This window comes from Orycteropus afer, unplaced genomic scaffold (genome assembly GCF_000298275.1).
Source record: "Orycteropus afer afer isolate SDZICR_OR568_19922 unplaced genomic scaffold, OryAfe1.0 scaffold00423, whole genome shotgun sequence".
NCBI lineage: Eukaryota > Metazoa > Chordata > Mammalia > Tubulidentata > Orycteropodidae > Orycteropus > Orycteropus afer.
This window is the reverse complement of record NW_006922010.1, coordinates 1754543-1774966: the sequence shown is the minus strand read 5'-3', so window position 1 is coordinate 1774966 and position 20424 is coordinate 1754543. Positions and strand designations below refer to the sequence as shown.

The 20424-nt window shown below is 41.7% G+C and overlaps 1 protein-coding gene and 1 pseudogene across 1 annotated transcript in view; both read left to right on the top strand.

Moving 5' to 3' along the window:
- LOC103208311 (stonin-1) overlaps window positions 1–20424 on the top strand; it is a 107235-nt gene that overhangs the window by 32708 nt on the left and 54103 nt on the right. The gene's annotated exons all lie outside the window — the stretch shown is intronic.
- LOC122151387 overlaps window positions 19366–20424 on the top strand; it is a 9802-nt pseudogene continuing 8743 nt past the window's right edge.

Sequence of the window (20424 nt, the reverse complement as noted above, 5' to 3'; positions counted from 1 at the left end):
AGGAAATCGCTGATACCTGCTGAGACCGGAGGGTAGATAAAGGCCCTAGGGAGTGTTTAGAATCTCAACATTAAAAGACTTGTTAGAATCCCTGGCACTAAAAGGTTTCTGGTTAAAGATTTCCCTGGAGGCTATTAGGACTTCGGCCTCAGCCTCACAGTCAGGACAAGTGTTTCACCCTTGACAATCGAGGCTGCCTGGAGAGGTTCCACCTGTGGAGATCATGGGTGGTGTTGTGATCCTAAGGTAAGATGTAGTCCCAGCCTGGAGGGGAAGGTTAAGGTGACCTAGTGGGCTTGGGACAGAGTGTAAAATTGCAGGCTATTTGTAATAGAGACCCAACTTCAGAAGATCTTGGGAAGGGCTGATGGGAGATACAAAGAGGTTCTTTGTATGCTAGGGTGACACGAGCCTGGATAGGCCCTCCAATGAGGCATTGGCAAGGTTGGAGGGTGCCTAAGGCTGTTTTGAAGTTATTGTTATTGGGCTTTTTGCATAGGTCTTCTCTGTTCCAGCTGTCACCACATCATATTGCTTCATATTCTGGGTGCAGGTCTAAATGGTAGTGAAATCCAGCATGTGTAGCCATACTTGTAGAGACACTGGAAAAGCTTGGTTAATAGCTTATGAGAGATGGGGGCAGACCCAGCACACTGGTGCCAACAAAGAATTGGATTGTTTGAGGAGGGAAGGGGTTAAATGGATTGTTTGATTGAGGTACTTAGGTAACACGAGGGTCAGGGCCAAGGGGAGAAAGGGTACCAGGTGGAGGAGATACACTGGTGAGGATTAGGAGGAGGACAAAGGAAAAGTTTGATTACAACTGGGGTATGATGAAGGGCTATTCCGGGATGGTCAGTATCTCAAACAGTTGGATTTACATCTCAGAGGCAAGGGTTCAGGGATGGGAGGGGAGGGGAGGGATAGATCAGTCCAGGTGCGAAGTAAGAACACGGTTGTGGTATTTAAAGGGGGAAGGTAAATGGAGGCTCCAAGTTTATGAAGGATGTCTCATCCTATTAAGGGAACTGGGTGTTGGGGAACTACAATAAAGGAGTGAGTAAAGGTTATATTTCCAAATGAGCATAAAAGGGGTTGGGTTTTTGGTGGTGGGAAATGGATCCTGACACTCCCATGATAGATTGAGGGTCTCAATAGATCGTCCAGACCAGCATATTAGGATTGAGAGATGCCCCAGTGTCAACCCAAAAGAAATAGTCTGGCCAGCCACTGTCCCCATGACCCTGGGCTCCTCAGGATCGCCACACTTGGTGAGGAGGGCAGCGGAGTCCAGGCCCCCTCATTCTAATAACGGTATGGGTTTTTGGGTTTGAGGATAGCCATACCAAGGGTCAGTCCATCAACTAATGTCCCCATTGTCTGCAGGTACGGCATGGGTTGTTTGGCAGTCAAGGACTGGGGCACACTTTGGCCCAGTGTCCATGATTGCTGCACCTGAAACAGGCCCCTGGAGGCTTCATTAATTTTGAGGTTCGTCCCCAGGTCTTGAAGGGCTGTTGGCTAGAGTTGTGGTTGGCTGGGACCCTGAGGTGCTGTGGCTAGGAGCTGGCACTTTATTTTAAGGTGGTTCTCTTTTTCCCTTTCGGGATGCTTAGGGACTGTTTTAGGCTGGGTTCTCTAGAGAAACAAACCCAGTAAATCTTATATAGAGAGAGAAAGAGAAATTTATCTTAGGAAAATGGCTCACACACTTATAGAAGATGGCAAGTCCAAAGTTCCTGGATCAAACATCAAGCTGGAGGCTTTTTCTAACTCACACAGTTGCAGAGGCAGAGGAGCTCAAGGTTGGCAGGCAATGTGCTGTTTGTTGACTCCAACAAATGATGAATCCAAAATCTCCAGGCCGAATGGTGGATTGTTCGCTCATGGACAGTTGTAGGCAGCACAACAGAATCCCAATCCACAGAAGAGTGTCTCTTTTCCCAGGATATCCATAAATACACTGGAAGCAGGCCATGCCCCAAGGGAAACTCCCTTTCGATGGACTGACTGCTCAAAACATATACATCTGATCCCATCATTGGAACAACCCACATCACAATTGCTTAAACCACACAGAATTGTCCTCCAGCCAAGTTGACACACAGCTCCACCTACCACAGGGACCTTGTTCAAGTTTCTGAAATTTCCTCCTGATATCAGGGGCTGATTGGCTGATAAATTGGACACGTAGGAAGAGAGTGCCCTTGGGGATATTGAGATCAAGATTGGTATATTTGGTAATGGCTTCCATCAGACAGGCCATGAGAAGAAAGGGGTTTTCATCAGGTTTCTGAGTAACTTCTCTAATTTTTTCATAGTTAACCTGGGTGTGGGTATTTTTTAACATTCCTTCAACTAGACAGGTGATCATGCGATCTCAGCGATTAATGCTGGAGTCTCCTTGTTGATATATCCAAGTTGGCTTACTAGTTGGAAGGCTTTGATCAGCTTCTGTGTTATTATCTCTATTTTGGCCATGGAGCTGGTCAGCATGGTCCCTTGCTGCCTGCCAGATACAAGACTGTTTGTCTGGGGTTAGGGTGGCAGTGAGGATATAGTAAATATCTGACCAGGTAAGGTGATAAGCTTGTGTAAGGCAGAGGAATTCCTTACGAAATTTGACTGGGTTATCTAAGACCCCAGATTTCCCTCTATTTGGGACATATCTGCCATTGAGAAGGGAACATGGACCTGGACTGGTCCCTCAACTCCCGCCACCTCCCTTAAAGGAAACATGGGTTGGGGTTGGAGTGCTGTTTTTGATCTGGTGGCTGGGGGTGAAGGAAGGGAAAGGGGGGTAGAGTCTGGGGGAGGAGTTAGAATGGGGGGTGGGGTAGTGGGGTCTGAGGCAGGAGGGGGTGGAGGTGGTCTGCTGGAATTGTGGGGTTGATGGGGAGGTCATCTGCTGGGTCAGAATCAGTGAAAGTTGGGGCCAAAGAGGAAATGGAGGGGATATCTCGTGGAGTTAGTTTCTTAGAAGTTTCGGGGAAAGGAGTGTCAGCAAGTAAAAGTTGGACAGGGCAGCATGATTTGCAAAGGTCAAGAGCAGAGATAAAAGAAGGCTTGGATATAGGGAACCTCAGAGTATTTGACATTTCAGTGAAGGAAGTTACCAAGATCTTGTAAAATGTTTGGGTTAAATGCTCCAAATCCAGGCCATCGACTACTATTATTTAATTGATATTGAGGCTAAATGTGGGTGGATAGTCAGAGGAGAATTTTGGGTTTTATGTCCGGGGCCAGATATAAGGTTCTGAGGTTTTGGAGAAGGCATCTGAGGGATGAGGTGGGTGAAGGTGCAGATGGACCAGCTCCCATGCCTGGGAAACTGTGAGACAGAGAAGACAAGAGAAAAAGAAGAGAGCTGGAGAAGGCTCAAAAGCCAGGGCTCTGGCTTGTCGGAGAGCATCCTCACTGACTGGCCATGCTGGGTTGGGCCCTCTCAGGGAAGGGGGACATGTCTCAAACCTTCACTAAAGAGGGGGACTCCTGAAGTCTGGAGGGTGATAAAACCGTGGAGGGTCACTGCAGGGCACCTCTGCAGAGGACCAGAAATTGAATAGGGAAGAGGACAAAAGGAGGTGACACAGGGGGACTCCTGGAATCCAGATGGTGATAAAATACCATATGGTCACCACGGGACATTTCTGCAGGGGACCAGAAATCGAATAGGGAAGAGAAGATGAGAGGGGGTCACAAAGGGGACTTACAAGGCCCTGAGAAGGACTGATAAATGGCCGGTGGTGTTTGTGTGGTGAGAAATGGCAAATGTCCCCAGATCTGGAGGTCGGTGAAAATGGAAAGAGGGTTTTAGATAGTGAGTCCAAGCCCAGGGTTCTGACTTCCCCCAGGGAGTTTCCAGGGTATCCAATAAAGGACTATTATAGCCCTTGCCCAGCTCATGTGGCAATGAAGCTGCAAAAGTCATACTCTCAGGGAGAGGGAGGCTTTGGGTAGCTTTCCGGCAGCTGTTTAGCCTATTAGTGAGCTTGAAGCTTCCCTAGAGATATCCGTAGGCTAAGGAAGGAAGGAAGAGAAGGAAAAGGGGAGATGGGGTGACTCAACCCTGTCCCGGGTTTTGGCACCATTTGTTAGGAAAGTGAGGAAGTACAGAAGTTAAAGTGAAAGCAAGGAAAGAAGAAATAGCCATGACCTCAACAGATCACAGCAGGCTTTATTGAAGAAAACCCTGTGGGGATCACTCAAGAAGCAACATGAACAATGCCAGTAGCACAGTAAAGCCGTGCATGGGGGAAGTGTTGCCCCTTTTTATAGGGATCTCTGGTGCGCATGGGGTTTTGCAAGAGTTGCAGTTTCTAGGAAGTGGGGTTGTTTTTGACAAGGCTGGGGGATGGGGTTGTCTGCAGGTGGAACTTATCCTTGAGGTTTCACAGAGCAGGGGAGGGTATGGGGTGTGCAGGTAGAATTTATTTTTGAGGTTTAAGGATGTCTTAGCCAAGTTTAGAGTAGCCAGTTTGGTCTTTCAGGCTGAGTCAAAACATGGAAGTGAGTCTATTTCTAGACCTGCAGCCATAGTCTCGGGGCTTCCACCAGTCTCTATCCAACCAGTAATTCTAGTCATTTTTTTGTTTTTGAATTTTGTTCCACATTTTTCCTCCTACTCTATCCAGGATCTCCAATTTTGATCCTTTTCTGAGTGGTTGGCATTGGTAGCCAGGCACCATCTAGTTAACAAGGACAACAAACTTTATCCACAGAAGAATTTTAAGGAATTTTTAAACCTTACCAATTTATATAGTGCTATTACAGAAATAATGTGCATTTAAAGGGAAACATTTTAAAGTTTAGAAAACTATTTTTACACAATTATACAGAATATATTTTAGATAAGGTGGGAGGACATAATAGATATGAATGAAATCAGCTCAGACCCTTCCTAGGGTTTCTGAAGTGGTATCACTACGGAAGTAGATTGCCCAATCTTCCTTCCGAGGACTGGCTGGTGGGTTTGAGCCACCAGAGCTCCCTTTTTTATCTAGCTAAAGTTTTCAAGTTTTCATAGAGGCCAGCTCATCAGCACTGTTTAGCTGCTACTGGAATGAGCAAGACTTGTTTGTTCCTCAGAAGAAAGGTTGGTCAATCTACTTCCGTAGTGATACCGCCTTGGAAACCCATGGAGGGGTCGCTATGAGTTGGGTCCGACTCGACAGCACATAACAACAACAATAAACAACAAAAGGATGAAGCAGTATAAACTGACATATGTGAAGCAAAATTGCTCAGTTTCTATCAGTCAGTTCTTGGCTGTTTGTCTCATCTCCACCCTCAAGTGCTCTGTGTAGTGATTCTGCTAGATTTTTATGTGTCTCTCCCTACCTCCCCATTCTCTGCAGCTGCTGCACTCTGGAGGACTGTTTGTGCCCTTAGTCAGAGACCTAATGCTCTGGGCTGTGTGTATTTGGCTGAACCATACATGCAATTGCAATATTTAGCCGTTCTTTGATGGCAATTTCGTGTGACTCAACCTAACTGCATACTTTCCTGGTTTATATAAAACAAGGAGTTTTCTTGTTATAATTATATCAACAGGTTTCTGCTTAGATTTGGCATAAAAATAATGAATTTGACTATAATTAGTTTTTAAAGGAAGACAGAATTGCTGATCAGAAACCAAACACTTTAGTTGCAAAAAACACTGTAGATAAAAGCTGTAGGTAATATTATGCATTTAAAATCATGTTCCATCTTTAAGGACAAGGAAAACTGGTTCAATTAATTGCCCTTGTTTTAAAGAATTGAAGTTCATTTCTTTGAGACTTCCTGGGGGAAAAATGCAAATCCCCATTATACATGGGGGCTTTACCACTTTCCCTTCTTCTCCTCTTGTATTTGCCTCAACACAGCCTTCCAAACCTCAGAATTGATAGTTATCTGACAACTGTGTAGATCTCAAATTAAGGACATTTCCTTTTTCTATAGAATTGAAACAGTAGTCCTTGAAAAATTGGAAAAAAAAAAAAAAAAAAAAAGGGTCTGGGAAAAAGATGCTTTTCAGCACACAGGCTGGAATTTTTGACCCGGGTAGGGAAGAGGGTGTTTTATTTAGATAACATGATTGTTGTGTGTTGACATTTTCTGAGAAGTCCCTTTTGCACTACTGGGTATTGCTGTGAATTTTGTGATAGATAATTTGCAGTTTGCTCTGAGAACATTAGAGGGCATTCACAGGCAAGCTGCTGCTACTGAGCGAGAAACAGCAGCAGGGGAATTTCGTGGTGCTTTTGTTATGATTAATAAAAGATCGTGGGGGCATTTTGTAAGGCATTTCAAAGCATTGTGTGAGTCCAATGGAGTATAATTAAAATTAATGCAGTAGACAAACACTTTAAAGTATTCTTAATGCCTGGTCTAAAAATGCTATTGAATACAATTTTACACATCTCAACGATTTAAACAGCTGCTGCTCTCTAAACATTTCTAACTACTAAACAGGCAGAAAAATAATGCCTTCCCTCTCAACAGATTTCAAATAAACTTTTCCTAATGAGAGTTAAACTCTAAATCTGCTTACTTTAAAAGATTTGTGAAATATTATCTTTAATCCATCTTGTTTGGCATCTTGTTTGGTTTATGTGTGTCGAGGCCAATCTGGCCTTTAAATAGCTCCAGCCTAGTATTGTACTTTCAGATTTTTTGGTAAGAACATGAAAATATATGTTTGCAGGAGAATATTCCATGCTACCTTGACTTGTGAACGAGCCTTTGGCCTTTTTCATCCACAGAAAGCAGTAATAAGCATTGTCCTTTCACAATGGGCTTATTATATATTTCTCTCAGAAATCTTTCTGGGTAGATGTTATTATTCTCTTATAAAGCCTGTAAGAACAATTTGTTTCCAAAAATAGTATAGCACCCTACACACAAGGAAGCCTATGAATTTTGCTGGGAACATGAGGTATTCCAAAAGTGTCTGCCTCACACTCTCTGAGGGCTGCTTAAGGCATTAATCTGCCACAAGTTGCTGCTTTGAGTCATCTCTAAATTCTCTCTGGCCACTGTTCCAATTCATCATCTTCCTGATCATTCTAATGTTTACTAGGTACACACTATGTACCTACATTTTTCTAAGCACTGAGGATAAGCAATAACTAAAAAGAGTTCATTTCTTTTCTTATAAAGTGTGCATAGTAGTGGAGGAAATCAGAAAATAAACATATATCAAGCTGTGATAATTTTACTTAGAAAAACAGAGCAGGGTAAATCCACAAGATTGGCAGAAGAGTGCTCTTTTACACAGGTTGGCCAAGGATAAGGCAGAGTGCCTAAGGCACTTGACTGCTAACCAGAAGGCTGGCGGTTCAAACCCACCAGCCACTCAGTAGGAAGGTTGGGCAATCTACTTCCGTAGAGATACCGCCTCAGAAACCCAAGGAGAGGTCGCTATGAGTCAGATCTGACTCCATGGCAGTGGGTTATCCTCTGTAATGAGATGACGTTCTTCAAGAGACCTGGAGGATAGGAGGAAGCCAGCCACTTGGATCCCTGTGAGGAAAGCATGTCCAGCAGAGAGAACCACTAGTAAAAGGCACTGAAATGGGAGTGTGAGTGTGCTTGGCATGTCAGAGGCGGGCAGATAGCAACTGGGTGGCCAGAGCAGAGTGAAAAGAGAGAGGACGGTAGTGGGAGAGAACTGAGAGGTTGTGGATAGGTGGGGGAGGTAGATCATGCAGGCCTTTGGATTTCATTTTGAGATCGGAGCTGCTAGGAGGTTTTGAATGGAGTAGTGACATGAACTGAATTAAAGGTTAGAATGATTTTATAGGCATAGAAAGGGAGTGTCTTAGTTTTCTAGGGCTGTCATAACAAAAAATACCACAAGTGGATGACTTTAAAGAATAGAAATTTATTTTCTCAGTTCTGGAGGCTGAAAGTCAAATTCATGGTCTCAGCTGTGTTGATTCATTCTATGGGCCTCTCTCCTACTTTCTAGTAACTGCTGGCAAGCTTTAGCATTCCATTTTTACTTGCAGATGCATCTACCTCTATTGTCATGTAGTATCTGTCCTTGTGTGTCTGTCTATTCTGCTCTTTTTATAAGCTACTAAACCAAAAAATATATATATATATATATCTCAGTGCCATCAAGTCAATTCTGACTCATAGCGACCCCTCCTTGGGTTTCCAAGGTGGTATCCCTATGGAAGTAGATTACCCAACCTTCCTTCCGAGGAGTGGCTGGTGGGTTTGAACCATTAGCCTTCTGGTTAGCAGTCACTATGCCACCAGATCTCCCTTATAAGCTTCTACTCAGAACTACTCAGAAGTAATTAGGCTTAGGACCCACCCTACTCATGTGTGACCTCACTGACATAACAAAAGAAAACTCCCTATTTCCAAACAGGGTCATAATTACAGGTACAGGAGTTAGAACTTCAACATAATTTTTGGGGGGATATAATTCAATCCATAACAGGGATGATGGCAGAAGCAGAGAGAGCAGTTAGGAGGCTGTCTTAGTTATCGAGTGTGACCATAACAGAAAATACTGCAAGTGAATGGCTCGAAAGAATAGAAATTTATTTTCTCACAGTTAAGGAGGCTAGAGGTCTGAATTTAGGGCATGGCTCTAGAGGGAGGTCCTTCTTGATCTGTTTCAGCTTTTAGTAGCTGGCAGTCCTTGGAGTTCTTGGACATGTAGATGTATCTGCTGTGTGTCTGGTCTTCATATGGCATCTTCCCCTATGTCTTTGCATCCTATTCTTGTCTTCTTATAACTCAGAAGGGATTAGGTTTAGGACTCACCCTATACTACTGTGACTTCATTAACACAACAAAAGAAAAACCCAATTTCCAAACGGTATCACATCAATGGTTATTTGTAAGAGGAATAATTCAATCTATAACAGAGGCTTTTACAATAACCCAGGTGAGAGGTGATGGTGGCTAGGCATGGTGATGGAGATAAAAAATGACTGGAGTCCAAACATAGTTGAAACATTGAGTTAACTGGGTGTGTTGATGGGTTAGATGTGGGGTGTGAAGGAAATAAGGGGATCAAAAATGTCTCCCAGAGTGTTGCTGTGAGCAACTAAAGAATGGAGCTAGCTGTCTTTTATGGAGAAGGGGAACACTGTTGTAGGAGCAGGTTTTGGAGAGAAAGAACAGGAATTCAGGGGTAGATATGCTAACTTTGACATGCCTATCTTTAGTCATGTGTGATAATTAAAGTTGTGTGTCAACTTGGCTAAGCCATGATTTTCAGTGTTTGGCAGTGTTGTAATGATGCAATTTGGCAGTTATGTCATGATATTATTTGGCAGTTATATAAGGATGTAATCATCCCCATGACATAATCTGATGTGATCAGCCAATTAATTATAAGGGAAATTTCCTCTGGGGCATGGCTTGTATCCAGTATATATACATGGACATTCTGGTAGAGGGGTTGACTTAGATAAAGACGCATGAGCTGTTCACCCATTGCAACAGGTGGGAAGGTGGAGTTTGTGGGTACAGATGCAGATAGATCTATATACACACAAGGTATTATTTCTTAGTTTCTTTCTCATAAATGGAACAGGATTCAGAGACTTTTCACTGTTCCACAGATAGAGGTGCCTGTTTTTTTTAAGGACCCTTTATGACTGACTTATTAAATACTTTGATCACATTTTTCAATTTACATGTTCTTTACTCATAGTGATGCTTGATTATCAACTATGCTAACCCATATAGGGACATTCTTGTGATTTTGGAACTGAGATGATAAATCCCTTCCAAAAGAGAATAAATGGTTAAGGTAGCTCTGATTCTGGAAACCAATTGTGGACACTCTAGAATTTAAAGTCTCTTTTTCTGTTTCTCGTCTCTGAGAAGGATGCTACAATTCTGAGTGGCTGGACGGGGGTGAGGGACGGCACCAAGTTACAGCTTGTCCTTTTCTGTATGGTTTTATTTTGATATTTTCACAGTGCTCAGAGACAATTCCACCCAAAGGTCCTCAAGTGCCATGAAAAGGACAAGGAAAGAGCATCTTTGAACAGTGGCATTGTTAAATGCCAATAGTCTGCCTCTCCAGTGGATAATTTTAAGACATTCTGAAACACTTTTCAAAGGCTTTTCTAAGTACTCATTGTGGAAAAGGACAAATTCTATATTAAACTCACACTGGGACCAGAGCTGGCCTTGGGTAAAATAATGAACTAGGAAAAGTTTACAGTCTGTTTTTATTGCCTTTCTCCTGTGCGCTCCACTCCCTTCCCCCATACCTCCTCAAGAGTCTTGGGCTTTTCCTTCTCTTCCCCTTGCCTTCTATGATTGAGTCCCAGGAAGAGAAATGCATCAGCCACTTAGATCTTGGTATGCTTCCCCATGGCCATTGACTCTGTGCAGGCTTTTCAAATGAAGCTGTTCATTCTTCCACACTCTGCAGACTAACTGCTGCTCCAGTGTGCCCCTCCTCTAATCCTCCATGATGCAGCCAATGTGGAATGCATTATGTGACATGTGCTTACCAGGCAGCCTGAACTCTTGCCACAGCTTCCCATGTTCTCTTACCCCCTGGCCAAACTGAACGAACTCCTCTCTTTTTCTCAAACCTGTTGTGTCCTCTCTTCCACCCCACACTTTGGCTTATGCCATGCCCCTGCCTGGAGCACTCTTCCTTGCTCACTTCCTTTGTCTCTTTCTTGTCCCCCACTCTAAGTTTTCAAGTGCCACTCCGGAAAGTCTTTCCTGATCCTTCACATTCAGGTCAGGTACTCCTCATGAATAATTTTCAGTACGAATTCTCTTATATTATAATTGCTTATTTACTTTTCTAATAGCCCCTCTCCCATCTGGGATTTGGATGGAGATAGCTCTGCCCACAGTGATTTCCCATTTTCTGGGAAGAGTCTCATATCCAGGGGTGGTGGAGGTGATGGTAGTAGTAAAGTCAGTCCTATGTGCTTACTCGTAGGCCAGAACTCATGACCAATGTGTTCAGTAAAAAATATTGAATGAATGAATGACAGGATGAATCTAGATGAATGCAATACTTCTCCCAAAGATAGTTGCATTTTACTCCCTAATTTTTTTCCCCACAAATAGGCTAGAAATTCCAACTTACAGCAGTTTAACAATAAATTCAAATCAATGACATTTGAAGGATACTTGCCGTACTTGAGATTTTATGCTAAGAACTCAGGGGGAATATAAAAAAGAATAATATGCAGCTTCAATCTTCAACAAATTAAAAACAACGTCTTTCAAATGATTACATTTTTTTTTTCTTAATAAACACACATATATTTTCAAGGGATTGAAAAGATTAAAATGTTCAATTTTACATTTGATTTTAAACTTATTTTTGAAAGCTGCTAGAAACAGCTAGAAAGAACTGAGCTCTGGTAGCATAGTGCCTAAGGCACTTGACTGCTAACCAGAAGGCTGGTGGTTCAGACCCACCAGCCACTCCTCGGAAGGAAGGGTTAGCAATCTACTTCCAGAGTGATACTGCCTCAGAAACCCAAGGAGGGGTCGCTATGAGTCGGGTCTGACTCGACAGCACATAAGAACAACAACAGGGTGGGAATGCCATAACTTGGAATGGACAGAATGGCAACTGGTTATGCCAGAGACTCTGCTAGATGCTTGTTACAGTTTCTCATTTAATACTCAATGCCAGGTAAAGTAAGGCAATCATTATTTCTAATTGTGAAATGAAAGTGTCTGTCTCTTGTTAAAGGTTCCTTGGAACCATTATGTAAGTGCAGAAAGATTTTTTCCCTGCACTTGAAACAGTAAACCAAGGAAACCCATTGCTGTCAAGTTGATTCCAACTCATAGCAACCCTGTATGCTGCAGAGTAGAACTGCCCCAAAAGGTTTTCTTGGCTGTACTCTTTATCACAGCCCTTTATTCTGTGGCACCTGCTACATGGGTTTGACTCCACTAGTATTCAAAAGCAAATCATTTACACCACTCAGAGACCACTTGAAACAGTAAACCAACCAAACCAAACTCACAGCCATCGAGTCAATTCTGACCCATAGCAACCCCCACTGGATTTCTGAAGCAGTAAATTTTTACAGAAGTAGATGCTCCTTCTGTGGAGCAGCTGATGGGTTTGAACAACCAATCTTCTGGTTAGCAGTCAAAGTTTTAGGCACTACGCCACTTGAAACAATATCAGGTGTTAACTTTTCTTGACTTGACTTATAAGGAAAAAATACAACCTCAAATGAAAAACATTTGGATAAAGAACCACTCATTAGCTCACTCCAACAAACACATCCTAGTCCCTGCTTCCCTCTTTCATAATTAAATAATATTAGATATGATTTAGGTTCTTTAGATGGTTGTACACATCACAAAGACACTTAGATAAATGAAAGGCAGACTCTTTATTATTGACAACTCTGAAGTAAAGAAGGCTTTCACAATGGGCCACACCACAAGCCAAAACTGTAGGTGCAGTTTATGCATGCTAAAAACCAAAAAACCCAACTCACTGCCATCGAGTCAAATCTGACTCATAGCAACACCTCCTTGGGTTTCCAAAGTGGTATCTCTATGGAAGTAGATTGCCCCATCTTCCTGCTGAGGAGTGGCTGGTGGGTTTGAACCGCTAGCCTTCTGGTTAGCAGTCAAATGCCTTAGGCACTATACCACCAGAGCTAAACAGGGTGGTTTTAGATTTTCCTGTGTTACTGGGAATAAGGCATTTTGAATAATTCTGCAGGCTGAAGGAAGAAGAAAGAAGGGGTCATCCTTGGGTGTTAGGCACCTGGGGGCCTCTGGCATTTGTGTATGCATATTGTAGCCCAGGAATGTTAGAACCGTAATAAGGGAACCAGTTGGGGTGTGGGTAGGCAAACTGCTCATCACAGGAACTGAGAGGTTTTTTAAGATAGGATCTCAAAACAGAGTCCAAAAATATTTTACTATAGTCCTCTGATATTTGAAAGCACCTAAGAGCTCTGGTAGCATAGTGCCTAAGACACTTGACTGCTAATCAGAAGGCTGGCAGTTCAAATCCACCAGCAATTCCTCAGAAGGAAGGTTGGGCAATCTACTTCTGTAGTGATACCACCTCAGAAACCCAAGGAGGGGTCGCTGTGAGTCGGTTCTGACTCATAACAACAACAAACAAGGAGATAATAATGTAGAATATTCAACATGCTACCTACCATTTACTCCTTTAAAATAAGACAGCAAAACAGAAGTACAATTACTGAGGAAATGCTCGTTGGTCTTCATCTGCATCTTCTCTAGTGGAAATTTGGGTTGGAGAATTAACTAAAGACAATGAACATAATTTCTGCCAATATTTCCTGCTTATGTATAATTATTCACATTGTGAGTAAAGCAATAAAAATAGAATCTTTTGTTAGCTGAGGAATTACTGAATCCTTATTAGAATGTTGATGAGACTCATGAAAAATATCGATGGGGAAAATCATGCATGAATTCATCTTGTATACTTCCCATGAGTTAATTATTATCAGCACCTTTTATATGTACACAACATACACATCTTTTGAATATTAAAACATTTTGAAGTAGACATAAAATGATCATTAACAATATTCTACTGTATGATAAGGTAACCAGTTGGCTGAAGCATTATGTCATATGGTCACTCTGAAATCTTGTTGGTGGTGGGTGGCAGAGTAGAGAATCCTCATGGTGGAACAGTTTCTGATGTTGAAATAATGTAAGTTGATTTTGTATTAGGAAATGGAAAATGTTACAAAAGTGCAGAATATAAATAAATCAGAACTACCAATATTGTAACCACTTCAGTTACAGAAGGAGGCAGAGATGTTCCTGATTTTCATTTCCTTGAAGATGTAAAGAATGAAACAGATGTGGAAAAACCACAATACTGCTGGGTTTAGTGCATTCGTTGCAAAATATTTAGAAACTAATTATGAACATTGGCTGCCTTGAGCCATGTGTTCATAGACTAACTTGTATTTTTTCTTACGAATATATTATTTAATCTGTACAGTTACTGAAATACCCTGTATTTGACTGTGAAGTTTATTATGTAAAGAGAAAGGTCTGTGTCTAAAGTACATTTTTTAATACATATATTCTCATTCAAAAAGCACTCCACAGATAGGGTCTTTTCTCACAATAAGTAAAGTGAAGTTGTTTCTCTACTTTTGGAGTGGAATCAGTGATACCTCCAGGAAAAATAATGAGAACATACAGACTGCAGATAAATTAATCTGATAATTATAATTTACTTATGTTTAAAGACCAGTGTTGGTTCCAGTGATGTATGAAATAAGTATTTTGCTCTGTCTCTAAACAAATCTGGAGAAAATGAAAACCCATTGCTCTAAGTTGTGATGGGCAGTTAGGCAAGAGCTTTTTGCTTTAGTGCAGGTGTAATTTCAAAGAACTACATACTCAAAGAAGAACCAAAGCTCAGCATCCTCTTTTTTTTTTTTTTTTAAATTCCATATTTACTGACATAAAAAATACTTACCATAAAATGCCCTCAGTGAGGCTTTGGGATTTTGGACTTTCACTTTTAACATCAAAAGTGCTTTGTGTATGTAACATACTTCCCTTCTGAATTTGAAAACTTGACAAAAGAAATGTGATCATTACACGAGTGTAGTAGTCAGCTTGTTTCATGAAAATCTTGGGTCAACTCTGTCAAATATTCGTATATAAAGATTCCTTTATGTACTTTTCAAATGTTCTCACAAGTGATGTGGATCCTAAAGAAAACTTTAAATGCTGAAATGACAATAAGGGAAAACCAAGTTTCCACTTGTCACAGTCCAATCCGAGAATCAAAAAACCCCAAACCCATTGCCCTTGACTTGATTCCCACAGTTTCGGATGCTAGAAGTCCAAATACAGTGACCTTACAGGACAGAGTACAACTGCCCCACAGGGTTTCCAAGGCTGTAATCTTTATGGAAACAGATTGCCACATCTTTCTCCTACAGAGCCCTGGCAGGTTTGAACTGCCCACCTTACAGTTAGCAGTCAACACTTAACCACTGTGTCACCAGAGCTCCTTAAATCAGAGAACAGGACCAGTATTAGTTATCTAATGTTGTGAAACAAATTACTCCAAAACTTAACTGCTTAAAACAATAGATATTAATTATCTCACAATTTCTGAGGAACAGGAAACTGGGAACTGCTTAGGGGGTAGTTTTGATTCAAGGTCTCTCACAAAGATATAGTCAGAGCTGCGATTATCTGACAGCTCGAGAAGGATCCAGTTCCAAACTCACGCACATGATCGTCTTCAGGTTTCAGATCCTTGTTGGCTTGGGACTGGAGTCATCAGGCCCTTGCCTCATTGGCCTCTTCATAGGCTGTCCTCATGAAATGACAACTGACTTCCCTCAGAGTCAGTGATTGAATAGAGACATAGCCATTTATAACCTAATCTCAGAAGGGGTATACTATCACTTTTGCTGTATTCTTTTGGTTATGCAAACCACGACAAAGGTGAGGGGAGACTGACTACACATGTCTGAATACCAGGAGGTAGGGATCACTGGGAACATGTTAGAAGCTGGCTGCCAAAGGTCCAGCAGATTTGCAAGTTGGAGTCACCCAGAGTTTAACCAGATTTTGATTGAACCAGAGTTAAAGCATAACTCCTCTAATAGCCAATTGTCTATTATTAGGAGGAAATGACAGCTGAGCCTACTACTGACCATTCAGGCAGATCATAAGAGACAAAGGGAATGTTGCTGGCATTTCTGGGCTAAAGTTGTATAATCAATTGTTTTAGTTTGCTAGTGCTGTTGTAACAGAAATACCACAAGTATTTTCTTTAAAGACTGTTTTTTTATTTTTCTTTTTTTCCCCTCCCCACAGTTTAGGAGACTAGAAATCTGAATTCAGGGCTCTGGCACTGGGGAAAGAAAGATCCTATCTCTTCCAGCATTCCTCAGTTCCTCAGTGTATATCTTCCTCTGTTCTTGTCTCTGGATCTATGCTCTTTATAACTCAGCAGTAATTAGGTTTAGGACATAATAACCTATACTGATAGGGCTTCATTAGCATAAAAAAGACAATTCTATTCCTAATTAGGGTTATAAAAAATAATTATAGGGATTAGGACTCCAACACATATTTTTGGGGGAGCATAATTCAAAGCAAAGCACCACTCCAAACATGGACTATACTACGTATAAAAACTCACTGCCATCTAGTTGACTCAACTCACAGTGATCCCTCCTTGGGTTTCCATGGTGGTATCATTATGGAAGTAGATTGCCCAACCTTCCTTCTGAGGAGTGGCTGGTGGGTTTGAACCACCAGCCTTCTGGTTAGCAGTCAAATGCCTTAGGCACTACACCACCAGAGCTCCCAATACTAAGTATACTAAGCAATATTTCTTAGCTTTACTTTTCATGGATACTGTAAAAATGGCATGGTATCAGACCTCACCTAATTTCAGGGGAAGAAGAGTGAATCAAGATCATTTTCAGCCCAAGGCTGATTCCTATGAAGAAGAGTTCAGGCATACCTCCACTCTCCAAATTTTCTACCCATTTTGACACCAGTTGTCTTTCCCATGACACTCTCTACTTCTCTGCTGTGTTTGATAATATGTTGCAATGGCCACACAGACTTCATGGACCATATTCCTAGTAGTTATTGGATAGTAACTATTAGGATAGTAACAGGTTATATCTCAGGATCATAATCAACTGGGAAGGAACAGAAACTACTCAGGCTACAGTTCTTTAATCAAGACAGCTTCATCTTAGTGGTACCCACAGGTAGGCCTCTCTCTCAGCCCTTGGCCTTGCCTCTGTTCTGCTCAGGTACAAAGCTCTAGCTCTGCAGATAAGTTCCTAGAGACACCCCCTCTACCAGGAAGCCTCCTGCCTGAAGGTAGTCAACTCTCTTACTCCATGGGCCAGGAAGCCTACTGTGTCATCTACCCCCTACAGTGTTGCAGCTCTGTTTCTTGGGTCTAGGAGGTTCTCAGTGCAGGAAACCCGGGTCCAAAGAAAATTTCATTTCTGGCTCTTTTCTGGGTGTCAGTGAGGTCCCTCCTCCTTCACCACCACCGCCCAACCTCTGGGTTTGGCTCCCTTTAAGCCTAGCAGGATGGCAAAAATAACCAATCCCCAGCAAGGGCAGAGCCACATTAATGCAAGTGAGAGACCTAAAACAAAAACCAAACTGTGAGTTATACATACATACATACATACATACATATATATATGAGTTGTGTGTGTGTGTTAGCTATTGTCGTAGTTAAGATTGTGAGTCAGTTTGGCTGGACCATGATTCTGAGTGGTTTACAAATTATGATGTAGTCATTCTCCATGATGAAATCTGATAAAAGTAATCACCTCCATTATGAGATGTGCTATGAGCAGCTAATCAGTTGAAAGGGAGTTTCCTTACGTGTATGGCCTGCTTCCAATATATATACATATATATATGGATGTCCTGGGAAAACTCTCTGCCTTTCTGCTGGATCTTAAAGGATTAATATTTAGCACATAGGTTCTTGGACTTGAGCCAGTGGCCTGCCATATTGCCTACCCATCTTGGGATTGTTGCCTTTGATGTCTGTGAGCCAACAATCTGCCATTTTACCTGCCAATCTTTGTCATCCTCCAGAGCCAGCAGCTGCTATACAGCCTGTGGATCTTGGGTTCCTCAGTCCCCGCAGCTGTGGGAATCAGGAGAAGCCCCCAGCTTGATGTTTGACCTGGACTTGGGACTTGCCAGCCTCCACAACTGCATCAGCCATTCCTTGTGCCAATTATGATAACATAATTTTGGTTCTACCATAGCAAATACATTTGAATAATTAAAAATAAATAACATTTACACAAGTTAAATTTATAAAATAAAATTTACATTTGAAGTTGGACAATAACACAAAATTTATACTTAAAATTTGTGCATAAAAAATTGATTTGGAACATGTAATTTTGTTCTTCAGGTCTGAGATAGTCAAAGAGATAGTACTTACAAAGCAGTCAGAAATAATTTAATTTGTTGGTTGGTAGGCCCTTCCCAGATCTCCTCGATGTTTTTCATATGGAAATAAAAATTAAAAACTTGTGTACTCACTTTCTGTCCTTTGATACTGCATCTTCACCATTCATTGGACAACTGCTGATACCAGAAGGAGGTGAGGATGATCAGAAAGAGTATGATACAAGGGATGCTCAATCTGAAGACATGTCTTGGTTCATTTTGTACAGGACAGGACCAGATACATTATGAATCACATGATTACAGTGTCTTATGTGGTAGACAAGAGAGAACTGAATGTGAGGTTATATATGACCCCTCAGTCCAAAATGAAAAAGAAAACAAAATTGTTATGGTATACAAAATTTGTTTATATTTAATTTCTTTTTGGAATTGTTCAACTCTCATTCAAAGATGTGTGCATTAGTGATATAACAAAGCACCACTTCTCGAGCAAGTTTGTTTTGTGAGTCATAATAGTATCTCTCGATTTCTTAAAAGAAAGTCTGTTGGTAGGTAAATGGAAAACAAAATATATTTATATGATTTTTATTATTTTAATATTCACTTAATTTATTTCCTGGAGGAATTGTTCAATTTCCTTACACATAGAAACATAAATACCCTGATAAAATAAAAATATAATGTTCTGATAAACACTCTTTGTTGTTTTCTTGGAGGACAAATTTGGAAACACAAGGCAATTCTGCAAAACAGAAATATTTTGTGGCAGCAGAAACATGGTGGCAGGACGAGAATGAGCCTCTCAGCTCCCCGAGATGCCCCGCATCCGCAGATTTCTCCATGTTGCCAAAGAGGAAAGGTGCCCTATTTGATGTTGCTGATGGTATCATGCAAAAAACCAGATCCTCAAAAAGATGGAGACATTAACATACAGAGAAGTTAACTTGCCTGAGGTCAGAGCAAGGTATTGGTGGATCCAGGGATAAATCCTAAGCCTCTTAACTTCTTGCCCAGATTTAATTCAACTATTCAGGCAGCATAGTGCCTAAGGCATTTGACTGATAACCAGAAGCCTGGCAGTTCAAACCTACCAGCCACTCCTCGGAAGGAAGATTGAGCAATCTACTTCCAGAGTTATACTGCCTCGGAAACCCAAGGAGGGGTCTCTATGAGTCGGATATGACTTTACAGCAGTGGGTTTTTGGTTTGGTATTCAGCCTAGCGACAACCTTCTCTCTTCCTTCACTATTAGACTAGAATGATGTTGTTTTTTGTTGTTATATGCCATCGAGTTGGACCCGACTCATAGCGACCCCTCCTTGGGTTTCCGAGGTGATATCACTACAGAAGTAGATTGCCTCATCTTCCTTCCAAGGAGTGGCTGGTGGGTTTGAACCGCCAGCCTACTGGTTAGCAGTCAAGTGCCTTAGGCAATGATGTTAGGAAACTGAAATATGGTCAGAGTCTACATCCAAATATCAAGAAACTGCTGACATCCTAGAGCTAGATCATTTTACCTGAGACAAATATTTAAAAGAAACATGTTCAGTCTGAGAGCCTGTCCATTGTTTCAAACAGTCCTACACACCTTAAAGCAATGAATTCAAGATCAGCATGAAATTAGAAGCACAGGACCCCAGGAATACCCCATCCACCTTCATTGCCACAGTAGTTGGCAGGTGCCTTTGCCTGTGCCTTGATGGAAGTGACAACAAGAATGAGTTTTGGGAGTTCTGGCAAGATGGCGGACTAGGCAGAAAGACTGCACAGACCCTCTTCAACAAAGAAAAGGGAAACCAATTAACACAGACACAAGATAATCTTGGACCCCTGAGCCTTGAAGGGAAGGATATAGAAGTGGACTAAACCCCAACTAGCAGAAGAATTTGCATAAAAATACCAAAAAAGGAGACATATGGAGCTGCGGTCTGGCAGCGATCCTGAGCGATCCTGATCACACAGACAGCTTGGAGATTCCTGAGTGGTGGTAGGACCTAAGAATTAACCTAAAAATGAGCTCTGCTAGCCAGGGACTGCACAGAGGACTGCCCTGGTGGCTGGGGAATAAACAGAGAAAGTGAAGAGAAAGGCGGGCTGAGAAGTGGACTTTTGCCAGTCTGGAGGACACCGCCATTTTGAAGGTTTAAAAGTGGCTTGACTATTTTGGATATTTAAAGAGACAGTGCTCTTGCAGATTCCTGGAGCTTAAGAACACGTTCTGCTTTCCATCAACCCCCAAGGACAGTTGGGACATGGAAGACTGAAAAGGCCAATGATAAAAAAAACCACCAAGAAGAGCTGGAATCACCCTTGGCTGCTCTTCAAAAACAGTTAACAGAGATCTAAGTACAACAATGCCACGATGCCTGGGAAACAACAGATCATCACAGTCCAAACAAAGAAGCAGGATAAAGTGGTAGAAAAAAGGGAGCAGGATACAGACCCAGAACACATCCCTGAGGAAGAAGCAGCATTGGAACTCTCTGATAAAGAATTCAAAAGAATTATCTTTAGGTATCTTCA